This window comes from Pristiophorus japonicus, chromosome 22, assembly GCF_044704955.1.
Source record: "Pristiophorus japonicus isolate sPriJap1 chromosome 22, sPriJap1.hap1, whole genome shotgun sequence".
Classification (NCBI taxonomy): domain Eukaryota; kingdom Metazoa; phylum Chordata; class Chondrichthyes; family Pristiophoridae; genus Pristiophorus; species Pristiophorus japonicus.
In genome coordinates, this window is record NC_091998.1 from 39,803,007 (window position 1) to 39,830,098 (window position 27,092).

The window sequence follows — 27,092 nt, forward strand, 5'->3', positions numbered from 1 at the left end:
GTTAGTCTTTTGGATCATCATAATAGGCAGTCCCTCGAAACAAGGATGACTTGCTTCCATGGCAAAAAAAGGATGAATTCACAAGTGTTTCGAATGAAGAACCCGAACTACATGCTGAAGGGTGGAAGATGCCTGTGCGTGGATTTTTTTAACTTGTGGTGGTCGTTGCACACCAGCCACCACACGGGCTTGACAGAGCTAGGCCTTGGTCCCGTGACAAGGATTAACCATGACAACTGGAGAGCTGCTCTGCTGTACGGACCCAGTGCAGTATGGATATCGCAGTGTGGGCTGGCCCGTGCTGCCCCTGGGCCCCTGGCCCCGAACTCATGCCTCCCCTGGGCCTCGATCACATCCCTCCGCAGTCTCTCACAGCTCCTTTGCCCCTTTCCCTTCTCCCGTTGCATCTGCCCACTCTCCAATTACCGACCTGGACCTTGCTGACGTCACACTTCGCTGCCGTTGCCCTCTGTTGGTGGGCGGACAGAGTTTCGGCAGCTGACATGTGGCGCCGTGATCGGACAGTGGTTCGTACTCTGTGTTGTGGCCGCAGCAACCTCGGTGCAAATCCGGGTCACGGCACAGCTCGCTTTATATCTTCTGTGTTCTGCGGCACCTGCGATTTGTTGGCTTACTCGCTGCTTCTCCTGGTGAAAACATGTCTCTTCTGGTTCCGTACTTGTTTCTTCTCTCCATCTCACACAGAGTGCTCGGTTCTTGTAGAAGCAAAGCAAGTGAGAGCAAAGAGAGAGCAAAGAGAGATACAGATTAGTCCAAACCTGAAGAGGATGATGGTTGTATTAATACAAACAGAATAAGGGGAGGGGGTCAAGCTGTTTAGAGATAATGGGGCTGAAATTCAACCCCGCCCAAAATGAGTCTCACTTACCATTTTTAAAGTGTTTATACCACAGCTTCCGATGATGTGGCCTCTTTCGCGAAATTTAGCTCTTTGTCATTTTGTTTCAGGCTGACCGGAAGTCGGTCATAATAGGGGCGGAAGTGCGGCAGTTAGTACTCTACAGGGGCGGAAATGGAGGCCTGTGACCATAAGGGAAAAGACCATCTCAAAGACCAGCGACCTTTTATACAGTTCAGGGTCACACCATGGATTAACAATGTGGAGATTGGTAAATCCACAACACGGTAAGGTAAGCACGGACTTAGTCTCAGCAAATGTTTGTAACTGTGAACTGACATTCCACTCCCCTTACTGGATTTTGCAACACTATTTTATAATGGTGTTCCTGATTTTATTAATGCATCTGTCCATTACTATAAAAAGAAAGACTTGCATTTATATAGTGCCTTTCACAACCAGCGAACATCCCAAAGCGCTTTACAGCCAATGAAGTACTTTTTAAGTGTAGTCACTGTTGTAAAGTGGGAAACATGGCAGCCAATATGTGCACAGAAAGCTTCCACAAACAACAATGTGATAATGACCAGATAATCTGTCTTTTTAGTGATGTTGATTGAGGGGTAAATATCAGCCAGTACACTGGGGATAACTCCCCTGCTCTTCTTCGAAATAGTGCCATGGGATTTTTCTTACACCCACTTGAAAGAGCAGACGGGACCTTGGTTTAACATCTCATCCGAAAGACGGCACCTCCAATAGTGCAGCACTCCAATAATGTACTGGAGTGTCAGCCTAGATTTTTTTATTCAAGTCCCTGGAGTGGGACATAAACCTTCTGACTCAGAGGCGAGTGTGCTGCCCACTGAGTCACAGCTGACACCTTATCAGCTAGAACAATCCAATCATTATTTCTTTCTGGCTATGTCTCATCTCTATACAGCTTTTCCCCCTCCCCTTGTTCTGATTGTATTAATATGACTATCTCCATCTTCAGGTTTGGACTGATCTGTAACCAAAAGACTAACTGATCTGTTCTCCCCGCAGATGATGACTGATCTGCTTTCAGCATTTTCTGACCCTTTTATAGACTTCTGCAGAACTTCTTATTGGACTTTGCTTTTAACACTGTCCAGATTGGCTGTTTTGGGAAATTGATGGTGAGTGGTTTTAAAATGGTTAAGTAGAACATCAGCTTTATACGCATCATGCTGCTGTACTGCCATTGCCCACTTGAGGGCAGCAGTGAGCTGTGAGCACAGCCCACAGGAGCAGCTGATTACAAGGGTCAGATGAATGAGTCGACCTTGTTGAAGACAAATTAATTTGGATTAGAAACTTCACTACATTGAAATTAGAAGCAACATAAATTCCGTGCAATCTGAGTAATTATGCAAATGTAGTAGAAATAAATACAGACGAGGGCATTCATTTGGCACAGCTGTCTGATGGCTCTACAGGGGCTCTCCCCAGACACAGCACAATGCTGGTTATTGAATGAGTGCCGCGTTTTTGATTCCTTGACTCCATCTGAAAGACCAGACCAGCCCAGCCCAGCCCAGGTAGTGATCGTTCTTTGTTAAGTGCTTTGTGACATCTGTTCCACACCCTTTGTATTAATCTAGGGCTCCTTTTCACTTGGATCCACCTTTGTCACAATATCCTACAGATGAATTGTTAATAGCACTGACGATTAAGTGATCCCATTTCCCTTTCTATCCTGTGTCCACCTTTTGGCACACATTCAGAGTGCAAGGATAGAGTCAGTGTGAAGTGCTCTGGCTTCACTAAGTCCCCAATTGCAGGATAACTTTGGGGCAGAGGAGGCTGAGAGGGGATTTAATTGAGGTGTATAAAATTATGAGGGGCCTACATAGAGTGGATAGGAAGGACCTATTTCCCTTAGCAGAGGGGTCAATAACCAGGGGGCATAGATTTAAAGTAATTGGTAGGATGATTAGAGGGGAGTTGAGCAGAACTTTTTTCACCCAGAGGGTGGTGGGAGTCTGGAACTCACGGCCTAAAAGGGTGGTAGAGGCAGAAACCCTCATCGCGTTTTTAAAAGTACTTGGATGTTCACCTGAAGTGCTGTAACCTACAGGGCTATGGGCCGAGAGCTGGAAAGTGGGATTAGGGTGGATAGCTCTTGGTCGGCCGGCACCTCCTTCTGTGCAATAAATGTCTATGAATCTAATGCGACATATTTCGAGAGCAATATATTGTGTTACTACCAACACTACGAAATAGACCCATGGCAATATTCAATGCCCTGTTCAGCAATCGTTTTGTTTTGCAGCAATTGTAATGTCTCGATTTGGGGATAAGATATTTGTGCAGGTAAAGGCCCATAATTTGACGAAAATAATCCTCCAGGCAGATGCACTAAGGACTATAGTTACATTTGAACATCCTGTTCCGTCACTGTTAGATATATTCAAGGGGGAGTTGGATATGGCCCTTAGGGCTAAAGAGATCAAGAGGTACGGAGAGAAAGCAGGAAAGGGGTACTGAGGTGAATGATCAGCCATGATCTTATTGAATGGTGGTGCAGGCTCGAAGGGCCGAATGGCCTACTCCTGCACCTATTTTCTATGTTTCTATATTATCTTTCCCCAAATTGCCTTATACCCCTTTTTGAATATGGGCACTGCATTGGTCTGTCTCTAATCTAATTTCCCTGCAATGCAACAATGATCACACTTAAGAAGTAATTCATTGTGAAGCATTTGGAGATGTTCTGAGGTCGTGAAGGACAGTATATAAGTGTGAGTTCATTCTTTACTGATCATCATAGGCGGTCCCTCGTATCGGGGTTGTCCCACTTCCACAGCAAAAAGGGATGAGTTCACAGGTGTTTCAATGAAGGACCTGATATTCCAGATCCCGAACTACATGCGGAAGGTGCCTGTGCGTGGATTTTTTTAACGTGTGGTGGCCATTGCACACCAGCCACCACACGGGCTTGACAGAGCTAGGTCTTGGTCCAGTGGCAAGGGTTAACCAAGACGACTGGAGACCAACTCTGCTGCACAGACCCAGTGCGCACACATATCGCAGTGTGGGCTGGGCCCGTGCTGCCCCTGGGCCCTCGCCTCTTCTGGGCCCTGAACTCGTGCCTCTCCTGGATCCGAATCACGTCGCTCCTGCGCCCCGACCTCACCGCTCCTGCTGTACCTGCCCACGCTCCAAACCAGCGACCTGGATCTTGGTACCCTGGAGTTTTACTGATATCTCCCCCCTTGTCTAGTGACTCCTTCATAGTAGGCTCTGTTGGTACTCTGGGATAAGCAGCATCTATCACTGGGGATTTATTTGTTGTCAACTCTTTGAGCTTATCCAGGGCTTCCATCTCACTTGTATCAAAGCAATTGACTTTGATTTTGAATAGGTTACCTTGGTTTAGGTAGGACATGTTGCTCGCGTCCTTCTTCTTTTGTGAGCTCTTGGAGCAATCATTCAGAATATTAATTATCATGTGTTCATCTTCAGTTTCAAGCCTGTTTACATCATTTAGTATTTTCATCTGATTATCTTCTTACTGTTATAGTTCCAAAAATATATTTCAACTTCTGTTTTATCTCACACTTTCTTTTGTTCGTTCCTCTTTTCCCTTCTGAATATCATTTAAGCATGTTTCTGCAGTTTAATTGTATTCATGCTGGTAAGCTCCTTCTCTCTGCAGGATTTGTATCATAGAATCATAGAATGATAAGGTAGAGGCTGTTTTTCCTGTTTATTTCACTTTTAATGTGTGTTAATCCGATTAGAATCACATTTGCTTAGGCCAAGCATGTTGATTTTTGAAATATATTCTACATGTTCAGCATTATTCCTTTAAAGGTATTCCACCTATCACCCAGTGTCACCTGAACATCCTGCACCCACTGCCCTGTACTGTTCAATGGCAGAATGAATATCTATTTGTTTCACCACAATTTAGCAGTGAATGCGGCCCGAGCTACCGTTTGCTCTAACAGTCAGTGAAACTTCTTCTTGGCCCCAACATTCAGTGTCCCATGTCACCTCAACCATCTTAGATCTATTGCTTTTCCTTAACCACACCAGCTTAACATGGCTTGTGTAAGCTTCCCTTGGTAATATTGACACTGACCAGACCAAAGGGGGGGGGGAAATTAGCCTCCTTTGCATCTCTTGTTAATGCCTCCAGGGGGCGATAACGGGCCGCTAGCAGTATAACGATCGGGCGCGGTGAAATTACCACTGCCCGCGAACTTGCATGGCAGTTGAGCGCAGGCAATAAAACTTACTGCCTCGATCTCCTGCGCCCCGGACATCGTGACGTCATCCAGTGTGCAGCACCCCGTTACCACCCCGGATCTTAAATTCGCTTCTGCCCCCTGCAGCAGAGGTGCTGTGATCTCTTGGGCAGCGGTAATTAAAGGCAGTGGTGGTACGGTAACCCAAAATTCTATTATAACCCAAGTGTGCTGTTTTTTCAATGTTTTCCCATCCCATGATTGATCAGCCCTGCACTCTCTTACAGTGCTTGGGGCTGCTCTTCGTGGATCACAGGTACTATTGTCCATCATTCCCAGGTGTACCGTGAAACGCCCGCTGCATTGAACCTTCCCTTTAAGGGAGGGAAGGAGCCTGTGAGTCCAGCAGTGCGGTATGGGACATTGTGCCACCTCTCTGTCGCTACCGCCACTCTTGCTCCGTTTAACATTCCAAGATAAGTGGTAGTGCTTGATTTAATGCTCCACTTCCCTCCTGGAGCACGAAACCAGAAGTTCGCATCGGATTCACTTGCGTAGCGCCCAGTGATACTTTTACGCTCCCGCAAAAGTTATTGCCCCAGACGGGGCACCACGCAATTTCTATCTGAAAGGAACTTGCTTGTCGGACAGTACAACAGCTGAAAAACAAGTGATAGAACCAGCAGAGGGCGCACAAAACACATCAACAGCACTGTGTATGGATGGTCGGAGCATGTGTGCGCACCAGGTCCGTGCAGCAGAGCTGGTCTCCAGTCGTCCTGGTTAACCCTTGCCACTGGACCAAGACCTCACTCTGTCGAGCCCGTGTGGTGGCTGGTGTGCAACGGCCACCACACGATAAAAAAATCCACACACGGACATCTTCCACCCTTCAGGATGTAATTCGGGACCGAGATTGTCTGGTCCCTCATTGAAACACCTGTGAACTCATCCCTTTTTGCTGTGGAAGTGGGTCATCCTCGATACGAGGGACTGTCTAATATTGTTCTGAACAGTGACAGAGCACAAGTTGGAGGACACACATCGATCGACTTCTCATTTATCAAGAGGATTTTTAAAAATTTAGTCGGGCCTCACGATTCTTCTGATTTCTTGTGTTTAAGCAGAACGTGGGTCAGGAAACAGTCACAGCCATGTTCTTGGTGATCACACGTCCCACCATGGTGACGCAGAGGTGCCCAAGTGTCAGCTTGTTCACGCACTGATCGAGAGCGTGAGCAGGGCTCAGACCTAGGGGGGCGGGTTACTTTTATCCTACTAATGCTGCGTTGCTCCAGTGTCGATCCATGTCGAGAGACTGAACCAAACTCGCAATATCGTCCACCACCCCACCAAGCCCCAGGAGATGCACAGGAAGCAAATGTCATTTCAGAAGAGCTGTGTGCGTTTAGATTGCATATCACTAAGGGAGCAGCGACTAGAGAAGTTGAGATTGTTCTTAGAGCAGAGAAGGTTAAGGGGAGACTTAATGGGGGCGTTGAAAATTATAAGTGGTTTTGACGCAGAAATAAGGAGAAAGTGTTTCCACTCACAGAAGGGTCGGTAACCAGAGGACACAGATTTAAGATAATTTGCAAAAGAACCAGAGGGGGAGATGAGTTTGTTTAAATTTTACGCAGCGAGTCGTTATGAACTGGAATTCATCGCCTTTGGTGGAAGCAGATTCAGTAGTGACTTTCAAAAGGGAATTGGAAAAATATTTGTGAAGGAAGAATTTACCAGGCTATGAGGAAGGGACTAATTGCATCGCTCTTTCTGCGCCGTAAGATTCTACATTGGCGAAATTCCCCTATTGTGCGCCTCCCATTAGCGCCCCCAGAGGGCGCCAACGGGGTGCGAGTGTTTTCACCTGGGGAGGCGGGGGATGGGGGGTGCTACCGACTCCCGTGAAGTTGCGTCATTTCCATTGAGCTGATCAATTTCCATTGAGCTGATTCCACACTGCCAATCGCTGCTCCTTCTTAAATATTTTTCTTGCAATTATATTACACTGCGTAAGCTGCCGGGGTTTTTTGAATCAAATGTTTTTTCTTCGTTCCTGGGATGTGGGCATCACTGGCAAGAACCGACATTTATCGCCCATCCCTAATGGCTCTTTGAGAAGGTGGTGGTGAGCTGCCTTCTTGAACCGCTGCAGTCCGTGTGGTGTTAGGGAGGGAGTTCCAGGATTTTGATCCAGCGACGATGAAGGGACAGTCAATATATCCAAGTCAGGATGGTGTGTAACTTGGAGGGGAACTTGCAGTTGATGGTGTTCCCATGCAACTGCTGCCCTGGTCCTTCTAGGTGATAGAGGTTGTGGGTTTGGGAGGTGCTGCTGAAGAAGCCTTGGCGAGTTGCAGCAGTTGGTGAGAGGTGGGAGCAGCTTCGGAGCGGCCTATAAAGGCCCAGCGGGAGCTCGAGAGTCAGCGGCAGTTGGCGAGAGGTGGGAGCAGTGTCGGAGCGGCCTATAAAGGCCCAGCGGGAGCTCGAGGGTCAGTGGCAGTTGGCGAGAGGTGGGAGCAGCGTCGGAGCGGCCTATAAAGGCGTACCGGTGCAGTTACAGCGGGAGAGAAAGCAAAATAGAAGTAGAAAGGAATCAAAAGGTGACGTCACAGCCAATGGGGTAAGTGATTGGCTGGTGATTGGTGAGTAGCTTTTCTTTTTATTTTTTATATCAGTAAGTGAACTGTAACATTGTTATTACCAATTTAAGGGTATCTAAGGGTTAAGGCATGGCAGGAGAGCTCGGTCACGTGATATGCTCCTCCTGTACCATGTGGGAACTCAGGGACACTTCCGGTGTCCCTGACGACTACGTGTGCGGGAAGTGTATCCGCCTCGAGCTCCTGACGGTCCGTGTTGCGGAATTGGAGCTGAGGGTGGATTCACTCTGGAGCATCCACGATGCTGAGAATGACGTGAGTATCACGTGTAGTGAGTTGGTCTTACCGCAGGAGAAGGGTCCACAGCCAGCGAGGGAATGGAAGACCAGCAGGAAGAGCAGTGCAAGGAAGGTAGTGCAGGGGTCCCCTGTGGTCATCCCCCTGCAAAACAGATACACTGCTTTGAGTACTGTTGGGGGGGATGACTCATCAGGGGAGGGCAGCAGCAGCCAAGTTCATGGAACCGTGGCTGGTTCTGCTGCACAGGAGGGCAGGAAAAAGAGTGGGAGAGCGATAGTGATAGGGGATTCAATGGTGAGGGGAATAGATAGGCGTTTCTCCGGTCGCAACCGAGACTCCAGGATGGTATGTTGCCTCCTGGTGCAAGGGTCAAGGATGTCTCGGAGCGGGTGCAGGACATTCTGAAATGGAAGGGAGAACAGCCAGTTGTCGTGGTGCACATTGGTACCAACGACATAGGTAAAAAAAAGGGATGAGGTCCTACAAAATGAATTTAAGGAGCTAGGAGCTAAATTAAAAAGTAGGACCTCAAAAGTAGTAATCTCGGGATTGCTACCAGTGCCACGTGCTAGTCAGAGTAGGAATCGCAGGATAGCGCAGATGAATACGTGGCTTGAGCAGTGGTGCAGTAGGGAGGGATTCAAATTCCTGGGGCATTGGAACCGGTTCTGGGGGAGGTGGGACCAGTACAAATCGGACGGTCGGCACCTGGGCAGGACCGGAACCAATGTCCTAGGGGGAGTGTTTGTTAGTGCAGTTGGAGAGGAGTTAAACTAATATGGCAGGGGGATGGGAACCAATGCAGGGAGACTGAGGGAGACAAAAAGGAGGCAAAAGCAAAAGACAGAAAGGAGATGAGGAAAAGTGGAGGGCAGAGAAACCCAAGGCAAAGAACAAAAAGGGCCACTGTACAGCAAAATTCTAAAAGGACAAAGGGTGTTAAAAAAACAAGCCTGAAGGCTTTGTGTCTGAATGCAAGGAGTATCCGCAATAAGGTGGATGAATTAACTGTGCAAATAGATGTTAACAAATATGATGTGATTGGGATTACGGAGACGTGGCTCCAGGATGATCAGGGCTGGGAACTCAACATCCAGGAGTATTCAACATTCAGGAAGGATAGAATAAAAGGAAAAGGAGGTGGGGTAGCATTGCTGGTTAAAGAGGAGATTAATGCAATAGTTAGGAAAGACATTAGCTTGGATGATGTGGAATCTATATGGGTAGAGCTGCAGAACACCAAAGGGCAAAACACGTTAGTGGGAGTTGTGTACAGACCTCCAAACAGTAGTAGTGATGTTGGGGAGGGCATCAAACAGGAAATTAGGGCTACATGCAATAAAGGTGCAGCAGTTATAATGGGTGACTTTAATATGCACATAGATTGGGCTAGCCAAACTGGAAGCAATACGGTGGTGGAGGATTTCCTGGAGTGCATAAGGGATGGTTTTCTAGACCAATATGTCGAGGAACCAACTAGGGGGGAGGCCATCTTAGACTGGGTGTTGTGTAATGAGAGAGGATTAATTAGCAATCTCGTTGTGCGAGGCCCCTTGGGGAAGAGTGACCATAATATGGTGGAATTCTGCATTAGGATGGAGAATGATACAGTTAATTCAGAGACCATGGTCCAGAACTTAAAGAAGGGTAACTTTGAAGGTATGAGGCGTGAATTGGCTAGGATAGATTGGCAAATGATACTTAAGGGGTTGACTGTGGATGGGCAATGGTAGACATTTAGAGACCGCATGGATGAATTACAACAATTGTACATTCCTGTCTGGCGTAAAAATAAAAAAGGGAAGGTGGCTCAACCGTGGCTATCAAGGGAAATCAGGGATAGTATTAAAGCCAAGGAAGTGGCATACAAATTGGCCAGAAATAGCAGCGAACCCGGGGACTGGGAGAAATTTAGAACTCAGCAGAGGAGGACAAAGGGTTTGATTAGGGCAGGGAAAATGGAGTACGAGAAGAAGCTTGCAAGGAACATTAAGGCGGATTGCAAAACTTTCTATAGGTATGTAAAGAGAAAAAGGTTAGTAAAGACAAACCTAGGTCCCCTGCAGTCAGAATCAGGGGAAGTCATAACGGGGAACAAAGAAATGGCAGACCAATTGAACAAGTACTTTGGTTCAGTATTCACTAAGGAGGGCACAAACAACCTTCCGGATATAAAAGGGGTCAGAGGGTCTAGTAAGGAGGAGGAACTGAGGGAAATCTTTATTAGTCGGGAAATTGTGTTGGGGAAATTGATGGGATTCAAGGCCGATAAATCCCCAGGGTCTGATGGACTGCATCCCAGAGTACTTAAGGAGGTGGCCTTGGAAATAGCGGATGCATTGACAGTCATTTTCCAACATTCCATTGACTCTGGATCAGTTCCTATCGAGTGGAGGGTAGCAGAAGAATGAGAGGGGACCTCATAGAAACGTTTAAAATTCTGACGGGTTTGGACAGGTTAGATGCAGGAAGAATGTTCCCAATGTTGGGGAAGTCCAGAACCAGGGGTCACAGTCTAAGGATAAGGGGTAAGCCATTTAGGACCGAGATGAGGAGAAACATCTTCACCCAGAGAGTGGTGAACCTGTGGAATTTTCTACCACAGAAAGTAGTTGAGGCCAATTCACTAAATATATTCAAAAGGGAGTTCGATGAAGTCCTTACTACTCGGGGGATCAAGGGGTATGGCGAGAAAGCAGGAAGGGGGTACTGAAGTTTCATGTTCAGCCATGAACTCATTGAATGGCGGTGCAGGCTCGAAGGGCTGAATGGCCTGCTCCTGCACCTAGGTTCTATGTTTCTATGTTTCTATCTTGTAGATGGTACACTCTGCAGCCACGATTCGCCGGTGGTGGAGGGAGTGAAGGTTGAAGGTGGTGGATGGTGTGTCACTACAAGAAAGAGCACCTATTCTCAAACCATCCTCAATTGAACAAAATCATCGTCACTGAGTCAATATTCTGAAAGCTCCCATTACCACAGGAGCTTCGTTGGACCAAGGTCACTCCGATGACCCGAGCACAAAGTCTGCGTTGACACTCCAGTGCAGTGCTGAGGGAGTGCTGCACTGTCGGCGGTGCCATCTTTTGAATCAGTGCCACGCCAATGCCCCATCTGCTCTCTCAGGTAGATGTAAATGATCCCGTGGCACTATTTAAGAACAGAGGAGCTCTCCCTGGTGACCTGGCCAATGTTTATCCCTCAACAAACATCAGATGCTGATTACCTGCTCATTTATCCCATTGCTATTTGTGGGAGCTTGCTGTGTGCAAAATGTTTGCTGCGTTTTGTACATTACAACAGTGACAACATTTCACAAAATACTTCATTGGCTGTAAAGCGCATTGGGATGTCCTGAGGTAGTGAAATTTGCTGTATAAATGCAAGTCTTTTAATCGAAACATAGAAACATAGAAAATAGGTGCAGGAGTAGGCCATTCAGCCCTTCAAGCCTACAACACCATTCAATATGATCATGGCTGATCATGCAACTTTAGTACCCCCCATTCCTGTTTTCTCTCCATACCCCTTGATCCCTTTAGCCATAAATGCCACATCGAACTCCCTTTTGACTATATCTAACGAACTGGCCTCAACAACTTTCTGTGGTAGAAAATTCCACAGGTTCACAATTCTCTGAGTGAAGAAGTTTCTCCTCATCTCGGTCCTAAATGGCTGACCCCTTATCCTTAGACTGTGACCCCTGGTTCTGAATTTCCCCAACATCGGGAACATTCTTCCTGCATCTAACCTGTCCCATCCCATCAGAATTTTATATGTTTCTATGAGATCCCCTCTCATCCTTCTAAACTCCAGTGAATAAAGGCCCAGTCGATCCAGTCTCTCCTCATATGTCAGTCCTGCCATCCTGGGAATCAGTCTGGTGAACCTTCGCTGCACTCCCCTCAATAGCAAGAACATCCTTCCTCAGATTAGGAGACCAAAACTGTACACAATATTCAAGGTGTGGCCTCACCAAGGCCCTGTACAACTGCAGTAAGATCTCCCTGCTCCAAAACTCAAATCCTCTTGCTATGAAGGCAAACATGACATTTGCTTTCTTCACCACCTGCTGTACCTGCATGCCAACTTTCAATGACTGATGAACCATGACGCCCAGGTCACGTTGCACCTCCCCTTTTCCTAATCTGTCACCATTCAGGTAATATTCTGCCTTCCTGTTTTTGCCACCAACGTGGATAACATCACATTTATCTACATTATAACGCATCTGCCATGCATTTGCCCACTCACTTAACCTGTCCAAGTCACCCTGCAGCCTCTAAGCATCCTCCTCACAGCTCACACTGCCACCAAGCTTAGTGTCATCTGCAAACTTGGATATTACATTTAATTCCTTCATCTAAATCATTAATGTATATTGTAAATAGCTGAGGTCCCAGCACTGAACTTTGCAGTACCCCACTAGTCACTGCCTGCTATTCTGAAAAGGACCCATTTATTCCTACTCTTTGCTTCCTGTCTGGCAATCAGTTCTCTATCCACATCAATATATTACCCCCAATACCATGTGCTTTAATTTTGCATTCTAATCTCTTGTTTGGGATCTTGTCAAAAGCCTTTTGAAAGCCCAAATAAATCACATCCACTGGTTCTCCCTTGTCCACTCTACTAGTAACATCCTCAAAAAATTCTGGAAGATTTGTCAAGCACAATTTTCTCTTTCATAAATCCATGCTGACTTGGACTGATCCTGTCACTGCTTTCCAAATGTGCTATTACATCTTTAATAATTGATTCTAACATTTTCCCCACCACCGATGTCAGGCTAACTGGTCTATAATTCTCTGTTTTCTCTCTCCCTCCTGTTTTAAAAAGTAGGGTTACATTAGCTACCCTCCAATCCATAGGAACTGATCCAGAGTCTATAGAATGTTGGAAAATGACCACCAATGCATCCACTATTTCTAGGGCCACTTCTTTAAGTGCTCTGGAATGCAGACTATCAGGCCCTGGGGATTTATTGGCCTTCAATCCCACCAATTTCCCTAACACAATTTCCTGACTGACAAGGATTTCCTTCAGTTCCTCCTTCTCGCTAGACCCTCGCTCCCTTGTATTTCCAGAAGGTTATTTGTGTCTTCCTTAGTGAAGATAGAACCAAAGTATTTGTTCAATTAGTCTGCCATTTCTTTGTTCCCCATTATAAATTTACGGGATTCTGACTGCAAGGGACCTACGTTTGCCTTCACTAATCTTTTTCTCTTCACATATCTATAGAAGCTTTTGCAGTCAGTTTTTATGTTCCCTGCAAGCTTACTCTCATACTCTATTTTCTCCCTCCTAATTAAACCCTTTGTCCTCCTCTGCTGAATTCTAAATTTCTCCCAGTCCTCAGGGTTGCTGCTTTTTCTGTCCAATTTATATACCTCTTCCTTGGATTTAACACTATCCCTAATTTCCCTTGTTAGCCATGGTTGAGCCACCTTCCCCGTTTTATTTTTACGCCAGACATGGATATACAATTGTTGAAGTTCATCCATGTGATCTTCAAATGTCCGCCATTGCCTATCCGCTGTCAATCCTTTAAGTATCATTCGCCAATCTATCCTAGCCAATTCACATCTCATACCATCGAAGTTACCTTTCCCTAAGTTCAGGACCCTAGTCTCTGAATTAACTGTGTCACTCTCCATCTTAATAAAGAATTCTACCATATTATGGTCACTCTTCCCCAAGGGGCCTCGCATGACCAGATTGCTAATTAATCCTCTCTCATTACACAACACCCAGTCTAGGATGGCCAGCACTCTCGTTGGTTCCTCGACATATTGGTCTAGAAAACCATCCCTTATACACTCCAGGAAATCCTCCTCCACCATATTGCTACCAGTTTGGTTAGCCCGATCTATATGTAGATTAATGTCGCCCATGATAACTGCTGCACGTTTATTGCACGCATCCCTAATTTCCTGTTTGATTGATATTAATGGCATCAACAATCAGTCTGAAGACAAGTCGGTGGTACACTGCTCCTCCAGCTCAAGTCTTGAGTAATTCCTAAAACAGGGCAAAAGTCACTCCTTTGGCAAAGGTAGTGCCCAATGTGGTGCGCAGCTATACACACGAGGAAGGTGCCAGTGTTAATTCCAGGTCTGGACCGACTTCAGCTCGGGATGTGGCCAAGGTGCTCAGTGTCCTTGGGCTAGGGAGGAGAAAATTGTCCAGGAATCATGCTCCTGTTCTGTGATGCAAACACCCACCTCCCCCAGAAGTCTGCACAAGTGTCTATCTGGCAAAGATAGCACAGGGTTTGACTGATGGCCCACAGTTGAATCGACTGTCAACACTCACCATCAAGGCTCACCCTTTAAGCGTGGACTTGCGAATGAGGTACCAACGGCAGTTAAATTGCACCTTCTGGAAGAAAGAAGCAAAGGGATAGTTGATCAGCAACGTTTCGGGGTGAGTGGTATTGGGTAAAAGAGAATGATCTGTGTTGGGCTCTACGAGATGTAGACACCCACAAGGATATTTTATCTGTGGGGTAAGCAGGGAGCAATCAAAGAGTCCTCTCCAAATCCACAGGTCTTCTCCAACCCCCACCCAACAGCTAACACTGTTGGGCAACAGCAGCCCGCTCTCCCTCCCCGCCCAATGCAGTAAACTCACAGTCTGAGCCCAAATGCTATACAAAGAGGAAAACAAATCATCTCTTAGAATGATGCCCCAGGTTTTGGGGTGTTTGGATATAGTGTATTTTCTGAGACACTTTCTGCACCTGCAAGTCATTTGCTTTGCTTGGAAGGGCACAGCAACCAGACTTAAACTGGACCAATGGTGCAAACGCACAGACTGCGCTCTTTGTAGTAAACGCAGATTTAGCTGACCAGCACCCCTCCACCTCCACCCACTATTCTGTCATGTTGGTCTGCCCTCGTCTGATTGTGTTCGTTCTGATGGGGAAAGAGCGGGTGAGTGGGTCTAATTGGATTGCTCTCTGAAAGAGCTGGCGCTGACTCGATGGGCCGAATGGCCTCTTCCTGTGCTGTCCTATTCTACGATGAACAGTCCCACACAACCATCGCGCTGTATTTATAGGGATAAGTAGCAGGGGTAAATAAAGGTCTGTGACTTCTGCGTGCCACTTTCCATCTCGATTACTTTACCAGGGCTCTTTATTAAGACTTGTTGTAAACTGGTGACCAGCCTTACCGAAAGCAAGAGATCCCAATTTCACATTCTTACCCTTAAACCGAGACCTGGCAACAGCTCTCCAGCAGCCCTCACCTCCCCAAAAACATTTATACAACATTTTAGATCCGGCAGTGAACTATTTTTTAATAAAGTTGTTTTTTATTCTGATTGCTGACTGATCTACAATATATTCCCAGCAACGTTTTTTCACATGTTTTTGAAGTGCACTCATTGTAAGGAAACTGTCTAGAGCAAATTTGTACTCGACAAGGTTCCATAAACAACATGATGAATGAACAGATAATTTGTTTCAGTGGTGTTGGTTGAAGGTCTAAACATTGGCCAGGACACCAGGAGAACTCCCCTGCACTCCTTGTCACATCCATCTCACAGACAGATGGGGCCTCAACTCAACATCTCATCTGAAAGACAGCACCTGCGCCGATGCAACATTGGGAAATGTCAGCTGAGGTGACGTGCTCAAGTCCCCTTCAGCACGGAGCCGGGCTTCAACCCACAACCTTCTGTCTCGGATACTAAAGAGTAAGGTCCCTTGGTTGCCCAGGTCCACGCTTCTGATTTTGTCAAACTCTGTTGCTGTGGCTGTCAGGAACCCTCGTCTGCGTGGTCATGACAGCAAAAGACAAAATTAATTGATTCTGTGCTTCCAGCAGGGGGCCAGGCTGCAGGAGAGTACAGGTTACAGAATTGGAACTGCAGTGCTATTTCCACCTTTGCGTGCAATTCCCGGCTTGGAATGCAAGGTCATTTAATCCTCTTTTTTCCATTAAGTAACTTTGGTCAACAATGTTGACACTGACCTGACCCGTTAGTAGAGCAAGTAATTGGTCTTTTTGGGCGTTCTCATGATAGACCCCACAAGTGTCCACTCTTCCTGCATATGGTGAGATTTTCTGCCCAAGTGCTACGTTTTTGTAGAAGTCACAGTGGGGATCAAAATGCCAATCTCTGAACAGATCTGCATGATCTATAACTTGCCTTAATTGTTTTTCCTCTGATCATTTGGCAAGATTGGATAATCAAGAGTAGAGAAACTCAAAAAAAAACATTGGGCCCCATGGGATGAGTTTCCCCCTCACTGAGAGAAAGACTTGCATTTATATAGTGCCTTTCACGACCTCAGGACATCCCAAAGCGCTTTTCAGCCAATGGAGTACTTATGAAGTGCAGTCGCTGTTGTAATATGGGAAATGCGGCAGCCAATTTCACACAGAAAGATCCCACAAACAGCAATGTGATAATGACCAGATAATCTGTTTTTGTGATGTTAGTTGAGGGATAAATATTGGCCCCCGGACACCGGGGATAACTTCCCTGCTCTTCTTTGAAGTAGTGCGTGGAATCTTTTATGTCCATCTGAGAGAGCAGATGGGACCTCGGTTTAACCTCTCATCTGAAAGACAGCACCTCCAACAGTGCAGCGCTCCTTTAGTGCTTAAGTCTCTGGAGTGGGACTTGAACCCACAAAGTTCTGACTCAGAGGTGAGAGTGCTACCCACTGAGCCACGGCTTAAGAGAAAATTCAAAAAATGAGGATTGATCAAAAGGAACAATTGCTCTCTCGCAGTGTTCCATGGATTCTGAACCCTTCAATTCGATTACTTCTTTGTGATCCTTTCTAAGGTAGCTGAAATTTCTTTGGTGCCACAGCATTTCAGCAAGCAGATTCTAGCACCTGATCCATTTTTTTTTATTCATGGGATGTGGGCGTCACTGGCAAGGCCAGCATTTATTGCCCATCCCTTATTTCCCTTTGTCAACCGCTGAGTCCATGTGGTGAAGGTATTCCCACAGTGACTTTGTCCAAGGCCATTTCAGAGGGCAGTTAAGAGTCAACCACATTGATGTGGGGCTGGAATTACATATAGGCCAGGATTCATTCCCTAAAGGGTAAAGGACATTAGTGAACCAGATGTTTTTATGATAATCCAGTAGTTCCATGGTCAATATTACTGATACTAGTTTTTTCTTTAAAAAAAACAGATGTATTTAATTAATTGAATTTAAATTCCCCAGCTGCCACGGTGACATTTGAATTTGTGTCTCCACAGCTTAAGACCAGGCCTTTGGATTACTAGTCCAGTAACATAACCAATATACTACCGTTTCTGTTCCAACAGAACTGCGAGCAGCCATTGCTCATTGGCTGATGTTCGACATGCCGCCTGTAAACAAGTTTGATTCTTGGTTCTATCCTTCTTCTTTAAAGTTTCACCTCTACTCTGCCGTCCCTTCTTTTTCTCCCCTCCTATCCTGAAGGTGTTGACTCTCGCTGGGAGAGTGGTCCATGACGCCAACAGCTCTCTGCTACTTCATCTGATTGTCTACCTTCACAGGGAGTGTCCAACAGGCTCCACAACTGTGGAGAACACTACAGCAGGATTTGATCCTCCCCTCGCCTGACCTTCACCTCTTATGTACTTTCCCGCAAGAAAGCAGTCAGAAGTGGGATCGATGGCTGATTTTTTTCCCTTCCTAGCCCAGGAACACCGAAGCCCAGCCTAACGCTCCTTTCACCAGTGAACTGATTCAATCAAGCAACTCCACACAGACCTGAGACAGAACCTGGTATAACTCAGCAGCTCACCACACTTGCCTGCCAAAAAAACTTGCATTTATATAGCGCCTTTCATGACCACCGGACATCCCAAAATGCTTTACAACCAAGAACTACTTTTGAAGTGTAGTCACTGTTGTAATGTAGGATGCACGGCAGCCAATTTGCGCTCAGCAAGCTCCCCCAAACAGCAATGTGATAATGACCAGAAAATCTGTTTGTGATGTTGATTTGAGTGATAACTATTGTCCAGAACACCGGGGATAACGCTCCTGCTCTTCTTCGGAATATGCCGTATGATCTTTTAAGTCCACCTCAGAGAGAAGGCGGAGCCTCAGTTTAACGTCTCATCCAATACAGACAGTGCAGCATTCCTTCAATGCTACACTGAAATGTCAGCCTGGATTTTTGTACTCAAGTCCCTGGAGTGGGACTTGAAGTCACAACCTTCTGACCCACAGGCAAGGGTTCTACCAATTAAACCACAGCTGACGTGGCCTATTGAGCAACCAGGCAATATTTTCTCCTTGCTGTTGGTTTCTTATGGTCAAGAGAGAGAGTGAGGTCTCAGTCCTTGAGCCTGTCACTCTAAAGCTGACTGTTTTCTACTAAGTGAGTGTCAGCTCTTTGCTGGCAAGATTACAAGCTCAACTGGAACCCACACATCTGGAAAGCCCATGCCCAACCTTATTGGTGCCCAAGAACGTCGCCTGCCCAAGTGCTGAGGCCTCCTACATAGAAACATAGAAAATAGGTGCAGAAGCAGGCCATTGGGCCCTTCGAGCCTGCACCACCATTCAATATGATCATGGCTGATCATGCAACTTCTGGGAGGTGATCTCTCCCTCTCTCGACAAAAGAGTTATAACTTCCAACATTCCAAACGACCTGTGGCCCAAAGCTCGTGTGAGGGGAGTGGGGGGGAGGGTGGGGGCGCGCGGAAGGAGCTGTTGTTCATCTGCTCCAGAATCCCAGAAGATGTTCTTGCAGCTATCTTTAAGTTGTGATGAAGTTTGCTGTAAAACATTTCAGTTCACCCCTGACATTTTCCAACAGTAATTCATTGTCATGCGTCCCTGTCATTATTCACACTTGAACAACTGTTGTACATCAAATATTACCTTTGGCTCCTTTTATCTCGAGGGCAGCACTCAAGACACCCTTGATTTTCAAAGTTTTCTACTTGTGATTGACTGCTGCTGGCATTGTCATTTTGCTTTCAGCTCAATGTGTCAAATCTTACACAATAACATGATTCATAAGAGTGCTCTTGTATCAGGATGACTTCATCGCATACAGACAATAACAGAGCTAAAACCTCTAATCAGCATTAGGCTACAGTAATACCAGGTAATCAAGGCTTTCTTTCACCGATAACATGACACTAATTGTATCGCTGCACTTTGTGTCTGTTCAATGACAACTAAAAATAAATATCTCTGTTTCTCTGATTGGTCTTCCTAAACTCCAATTAACCTGTCCGACAGGTGGTACTACTCCCCACTCCAAGTCAGAAGGTCATGGGTTCAAGCCCCACTCCTGGATTTAAGCACATGTCAGTGCAGTATTGAGTATTATCTGATCATCCTTTTGCTGTTGTGAGACCTTGCTTTGTGCAATTCATCTGCCTACATAACAAGAGTGACCACGCTTCATACTCATAGATTCTGATGTGCTCCTGGACATCCTGGGACGTAAGAATATAAGGAACAGGAGTAGGCCATTTGGTCCCTTGAGCATGCTCCGCCATTCAATAAGATCATGGCTGATCTGATCATGGACTCAGCTCCACTTCCCTGCCCACGCCCCATAACCCTTTATTCCCTTATCGCTCAAAAGTTTGTCTATCTCCGCCTTAAATATTTTCAATGACCCAGACTCCACAGCTCTCTGGGGCAGAGAATTCCACAGAACATAAGATAAGAACATAAGAATTAGGAACAGGAGTAGGCCATCTAGCCCCTCGAGCCTGCTCCGCCATTCAAAAAGATCATGGCTGATCTGGCAGTGGACTCAGCTCCACTTACCCGCCCTCTCCCCGTAACCCTTAATTCCCTTATTGGTTAAAAATCTGTCTATCTGTGATTTGAATACATTCAATGAGCTAGCCTCAACTGCTTCCTTGGGCAGAGAATTCCACAGATTCCCAACCCTCTGGGAGAAGAAATTCCTTCTCAGCTCGGTTTTAAATTGGCTCCCCTGTATTTTGAGGCTGTAGTTCTAGTCTCCCCGACCAGTGGAAACAACCTCTCTGCCTCTATCTTGTCTATCCCTTTCATTATTTTGAATGTTTCTATACGATCACCCCTCATCCTTCTGAACTCCAATGAGTAAAGACCCAGTCTACTCAATCTATCATCATAAGGTAACCCCCTCATCTCTGGAATCAGCCTAGTGAATCGTCTTTGTACCCCCTCCAAGGCTAGTATATCCTTCCTTAAGTAAGGTGACCAAAACTGCACGCAGTACTCCAGGTGCGGCCTCACCAATACCTTGTACAGTTGCAGCAGGACCTCCCTGCTTTTGTACTCCATCCCTCTCGCAATGAAGGCCAACATTCCATTCGCCTTCCTGATTACCTGCTGCACCTGCAAACTAACTTTTTGGGATTCATGCACCAGGACCCCAGGTCCCTCTGCACCGCAGCATGTTGTAATTTCTCCCCATTCAAATAATATTCCCTTTTACTGTTTTTTTTCCAAGGTGGATGACCTCACATTTTCCGACATTGTATTCCATCTGCCAAACCTTAGCCCATTCGCTTAACCTATATAAATCTCTTTGCAGCCTCTCTGTCCTCTCCACAACCCGCTTTCCCACTAATCTTTTTGTCATCTGCAAATTTTGTTACACTACACTCTGTCCCCTCTTCCAGATCATCTATGTATATTGTAAACAGTTGTGGTCCCAGCACCGATCCCTGTGGCACACCACTAACCACCGATTTCTAACCCGAAAAGGACCCATTTATCCCGACTCTCTGCTTTCTGTTAGCCAGCCAATTCTCGATTCATGCTAATACATTTCCTCTGACTCCGCGTACCTTTATCTTCTGCAGTAACCTTTTGTGTGGCACCTTATCGAATGCCTTTTGGAAATCTAAATACACCACATCAATCGGTATACCTTTATCCACCATGCTCGTTATATCCTCAAAGAATTCCAGTAAATTAGAAAAACATGATTTCCCCTTCATGAATCCATGTTGCGTCTGCTTGATTGCACTATTCCTATCTAGATGTCCCGCTATTTCTTCCTTAATAATGGCTTCAAGCATTTTCCCCACTACAGATGTTATACTAACTGGCCGACAGTTACCTGTCTTTTGTCTGACCCCTTTTTTAAACAGAGGTGTTACATTAGCTGCTTTCCAATCCGCTGGTACCTCCCCAGAGTCCAGAGAATTTTGGTAGATTATAACGAATGCATCTGCTATAACTTCAGCCATCTCTTTTAATACCCTGGGATGCATTTCATCCGGACCAGGGGACTTGTCTATCTTGAGTCCCATTAGCCTGTCCAGCACTACCTCCCTAGTGATAGTGATTGTGTCAAGGTCCTCCCTTCCCACATTCCCGTGACCAGCAGATTTACAACCCTCTGAGAGAAGAAATTTCTCCTCATCTCAGTTTTAAATGGGCGGCCCCTTATTCTAAGACTATGGCCCCAATTTTTGTTTCCCCTATGAGTGGAAATATCCTCTCTGCATCCACCTTGCCGAGCCCCCTCATTATTTTTATAAGATTCAATAAGATCACCTCTCATTCTTCTGAACTCCAATGTATATAGGCCCAACCTACTCAATCTATCCACATAAGTCAACCCCCTCATCTCCAGAATCAACCTCTGAACAGCCTCCAATGCAAGTATATCCTTCTACAAACACGGAGACCAAAACTGTCTGCAGTACTCCAGGTGTGGTCTTACCAATACCCTGTACAGTTGTAACAGGACTTCTCTGCTTTTATACTCTATCCCCCTTGCAATAAATTTGCCTTCCTGATTACTTGCTGTACCTGCATACTAACTTTTTGTGTTTCATGCACAAAGACCCCCAGGTCTCTCTGTACTGCAGCACTTTGCAATTTTTCTCCATTTAAATTATAATTTGCTTTTTTATTACTTCTGCCAAAGTGGATAACCTCATATTTGCCCACATTATACTCCATCTGCCAAATTTTTGCCCACTCACTTTGCCTGTCTATATCCCTTTGTAGATTTTTTGTGTTCTCCTCACAATTTGCTTTCCCACCTATCTTTGTATCATCAGCAAACTTGGCTACATTACACTCGATCCCTTCCTCTATCCATGCTAATATATTACCCCCAACCCCGTGAGCTTTTATCTTGTGCAGTAACCTCTTATGTGGCACCTTATCGAATGCCTTTTGGAAATCCAAATACACCACATCCACTGGTTCCCCCTTATCCACCCTGCTTGTTACATCCTCGAAACTCCAGCAAATTTGATTTCCCTTTCATAAAACCATGCTGAGTCTGTTTGACTGAATTTTGCTTTTCCAAATGTCCCGCTGCTGCTTCCTTAATAATGGACTCCAGCATTTTCCCAACGACAGATGTTAGGCTAACTGTTCTATAGTTTCCTGCTTTTTGTCTGCCTCTTTTTTTTTTAAATAAGGGCATTACATTTGCGGTTTTGCAATCTGCTGGGACCACCCCAGAATCCAGGGAATTTTGGTAGATTACAACCAATGCATCCACTATCTCTGCAGCCACTTTTTTAAATACCCTAGGATGCAAGGCATTAGGTCCAGGGACTTGTCCACCTTTAGTCCCATTATTTTACCTAGTACTACTTCATTAGTGATAGTGATTGTATAAAGTTCCTCCCTACCTATAGCCCCTTGTTTATCCACAATTGGGATTTTTTCATGTATTCTACCTATATAACTGTAAATTCTTTCTCTATATGCTGCTCTTCCTCTCTGGAATCTCATAATTTTGAAATCAAAACTTCTCACCCTAACTCATTTTTTTACCAGGGCATCAAAAAAATTGGAACTACGAACTTTACTGACAATCCACTAGTTTTCAAAAACAAGGTTGGTGTCACTGAATCAGTTCCTCATGTAACTCCTCTTTTTAACAAGGCACATGAGCTAGACTTTCCACTAGGTGGCCATCGCCCCCAAAAATGGGCCTTGTTCCAATGATGTAGGACGTTTCAGCCTTAGTGATCGTTGGAACATGGCCCATTTTTTTCTGCTGATTTTCCACTCGGCCTTAGGCCGATATGGAATGGGTGATCGTAAAGTTCGGCGATGTCACATTCGCCCACCGAACGTGAAAGTCAAAAGCTTCCATAGCAACGGGCTTCTGCGCATGTGAGATTTTTTTTTCAGCCGACTAGCTTTCCCGCGTTTCGGGTCATCACACATGCTCAGAAGGCACAGGGAGGGGCAGAGAGATAGAGATAGAGATAGAGATAGAGATAGAGATAGAGATAGAGATAGAGATAGAGATAGAGATAGAGATAGAGATAGAGATAGAGATAGAGATGAGGATGCCAGAGAGTAAGAGAGGGAATTTGATCGTTTGCAGTACAAATATCAATATCAATATCCATATCAATACAAATACTATAAAAATGTTTGCTGACTTCGATTCAGAGAAGAAAATGGCTAAACCCTTCAGCGACGAAGCAAATGAGGCCCTGGTGAACGAGGTGCATGTCAGGTGGGCCGCATTGACACAGGAAACCTCCACCCGGTGTCTACAGAAAAATTGGGGGGAGTTTGCAGCCGTGGTATCGTCTGAATCTTATGAGGCGAGGGGGGCTGACAAATGCAGAAAACACTGGAATAGCTTGGTTGCGGCAGCAAGAGTGAGTTGCATTTCATATTTTATATTTTAACTGTAATATTTTACTGATGCATGCAAATTTTTATTAGAGCAATGAATGTCCTGCATTGAATTTAAGTTAGTCATTCTTAAATGTATTACGTAAACCATGTTAAGATCCGGACAGTGATCTGAACCAGCAGCATGTAACATTTTAAACTGTTGTGACCTCAAGATACGACCTAATCCATTAACTTATGCCATTCCGTGGTCTTTTCTCATTTGCAGAAGAAAATATCTATCAACTGTTCTGAGCAAAGGTGGACGGGGGGCAGCTCTGCTCAACTGCAGCCACTTGGAGATTGAGGACCGTGCGGCCGCGCTGGTTGGCCATGAGAGCTGTTCGGCCACCACCTATGGTCTGACTGAATCCAGCCTTGCATCTCGTGAGTAATGTGTAATGTGTCAAACAGTATTAAAAACAGTATTTAAAACTTAAATAAGTAACTGATCTAATGTCCTGTAATTATAATGCAATATGCAATATACTTGTGATGTACTTATTATGATATACTCATGTCATGTCATGTCATGTCATGTCATGCATGTATGCCGCCCTTGAGCATAAGAAGCAGGGGATGCAGCTGCTACAGCTTTCTGGGGTAGTGAAAAGTATTGATATGTAACGTCTCTTGGTAATGTTCACCGTTATGTTGTAAAAATGTCATTGTGTTTTTAAGGTCAACCTGATACGCTCGTTCAACTCCAGCCAGCAGCAGCAGTTGCACCAACCTCGGAGGAGGAAATAGAAACGGAGGAACAGGAGCACTTTCCTCACCTCGATGAGGAGGAGGAGGAGGATGATGACAATCTTGAGCTCCTGCAGGATCTGTCCATTGTTGTGGGGGCAGGGAGGGAGGGGCGGAGAGTGGGGGGATGAACCTGCGGTCATCTCTGTTGAGGATGAAGAGGCACAGCAGCCGGTGATGCCAAGGCGCGTCATGTTGCACACGCCGACCCCACGGAGGCCAGGTCAGCAAGTTGAGCAATCGCCTACTTTAGAAGGGCAGATGGAGTGCTTGATCTCCATGTGCAGGGAGCCGGTCGCGAGAGGTCGCGAGCTTATCCAGGGGTTCCCCCAGTTCTCGAAGAACTGGAGTCAGTTCTCCATAAACTTCTCCAACTGGTCTGTCATACAAACTGCGTTAACACGGCAGACCTTGGAGGGGATCCGAGAGCAGATCGCTGCAACCAATGCCCTTCAGCATGTGTTGCTGGCTGGACACGGCGCTGCACCCCAAAATGTCGTGTTGGTTCAAAGTGTAAACCCTAGCACTCAAGCGAGTACGGAGGATACAGTTCCTCCTGACTCGGAAGACGATCATCATGCGTCTCCTTCCACTCCAACACCTCCACCATGGCAGGAAGTCTTGCACGCCCGCTTCGTTTCTGTCTGCGGGGACCAAAACGGGAGGGAGGTATTAAAACACGGGATGGAAAAGGACCTGGAGGGAAACATGGCTGCAGGTAGGGAGGGGGGTTGTTTTTTCATGTAAAATGTAAATGTTAAAACATTTTTAAGTTCGTGCATTCATTGTTGTTTTGGAGGGAGGGGGGGGTGGTGGTTTGAGGGTGTTAATAAAATATTTTAAAAATTTATTGAGTTAAACTCAATAAAAAATTTTATTTAACAATTGTTGTGCATTCTCTTATAGTTGCGTTAATCATAACATTTTTATAATTGTTCTACATTCGTTGTGCATTCTATTGTTACAACAAAAGTTTACTTAAGTTAAGCATCAATGCAAATGCAGGCCAGTGCAGGCAAGGCAAAAATGTAACTTAACGCAAATCAACTTTTGCTTAACCGTAATTGTAAATGTAAACGTGACTATCCACAATGTAAGTACAGGAAAAGCATTCATAAATGAGCTGCTGCTGCAACAGCTTAGCAATCATGTAACTGCCACTGGGTACTGGTCTTCGGCAGGGGGCGGGGGCGAAACCATGGCTAGATCGCCAGGCTGATTGGCCTCCCCTAGGTCCTCACCAGCCTCCTCTTCCTCCTCGCCAGCTGGCTCTTCCGTCTCCCCTCCTTCTGGAGGTGGGCCTGCAGCCCCATCTGGCATTAGTTGTCCTCTCCTTATAGCTAGGTTTTGCAGCATGCAGCACACCACAATAAACTGTGACCTGGTCAGGATGGTACTGTAGACTGCCGCCAGAATGGTCCAGGCATCGGAAGCGCTGCTTTAGGACTCCCAATTGCCTTTTCGACGATGTTGCGTGTCGCTATGTGGCTTTTATTGTAACGTTTCTCTGCTTCAATCACGGGATTACGCAGTGGGGTCATCAGCCAATTGACAAGTCCATATCCCTTATCCCTTATCCCTAAGCATCCAACCATGACCTTCTGGCTGATTGACAAACAGGTCAGGGATAGCACTCTCATGTAGGACGTGTGTATCATGGATGCTGCCAGGAAATGTAGCGTTTACTGTCATGATTATATGGTAGTGGTCGACAATAAGCTGCAGATTCAGGGAGTGGAATCCCTTTCTGTTATGAAACACCTCCGCGTTCTTTAAAGGGGCTTTCAGGGTAATGTGCATGCAGTCTATTGCTCCCTGCATCTTGGGGAAGTCTGCTATTCGAGAAACCCAATGCCCTCCCGTTCTGTGCCTCCCTGGTCATAGGGAAGCTTATAAAGTCCATCCTGCGAGCATAAAGGGCTTCAGTCACCTGCCGAATGCAGCAGTGTGTGGTGTGCTGAGAGATACGACAGATGTCGCCAGCTGAAGCCTGAAAGGATCCCGATGCGTAGAAGGCTAGGCTGCAGTAACCTTCACCTCAATGCACAGTGCAGTTCTGATGGTGCTGGAAGCCTGCAGATCCCCCTTGATGAGCTGGCAAATCTCATCGATGACCTCCTTCTGGAAGTGCAGCCTCCTAAGACACGCTTTTTCAGACAAGTTGAGAAGATTGCGTTTCTTTGTACCTTCATTGGCTGTACGCTCACCTCCTCTGTCTCCATCTACGCATTACTCTGCCACATCTTTGATTGATCCTTTCAGAAACAAGATTGTGAGCAGTTACAAGTAATGGCACAGAAAGCATCACTATCAATAATTATTTTCACTTGCTATAAATGCCCCAATCTCAGTCTAATACTCTCTCTATTCCAGCCCCAGTCTAACACTAGGCCCCATTACTTTCAATAATTATTTTCACTTGGTACAAATGCACTTTTCACTAAAAAATGCCTAATCCACTAGGCTACTATTAGTAAAATTAAATATAGTAATAATCTGAGTAGATCTATCTATACAGGACTCTTAAATAACTCTCAACCATCTAAGCACAATTTTTTTTTAGCTGTCTCCACCCTTCCTCCAATCTTCAAAATGGCGTCCGTAGTGTCCATTTCCTCCAGTAAAGCCTGGGAAAAGCAGTGATCAGCCTGGCTATGTGATGGCGATGTGCTGAAACTTCAAACCGGCCAGGTGTGGGCGATCAGTTCGACAAAGTGAGCCGAAACTTGGGGGCTTATTTTTCAGGCAATCTTTCTGGCCTAG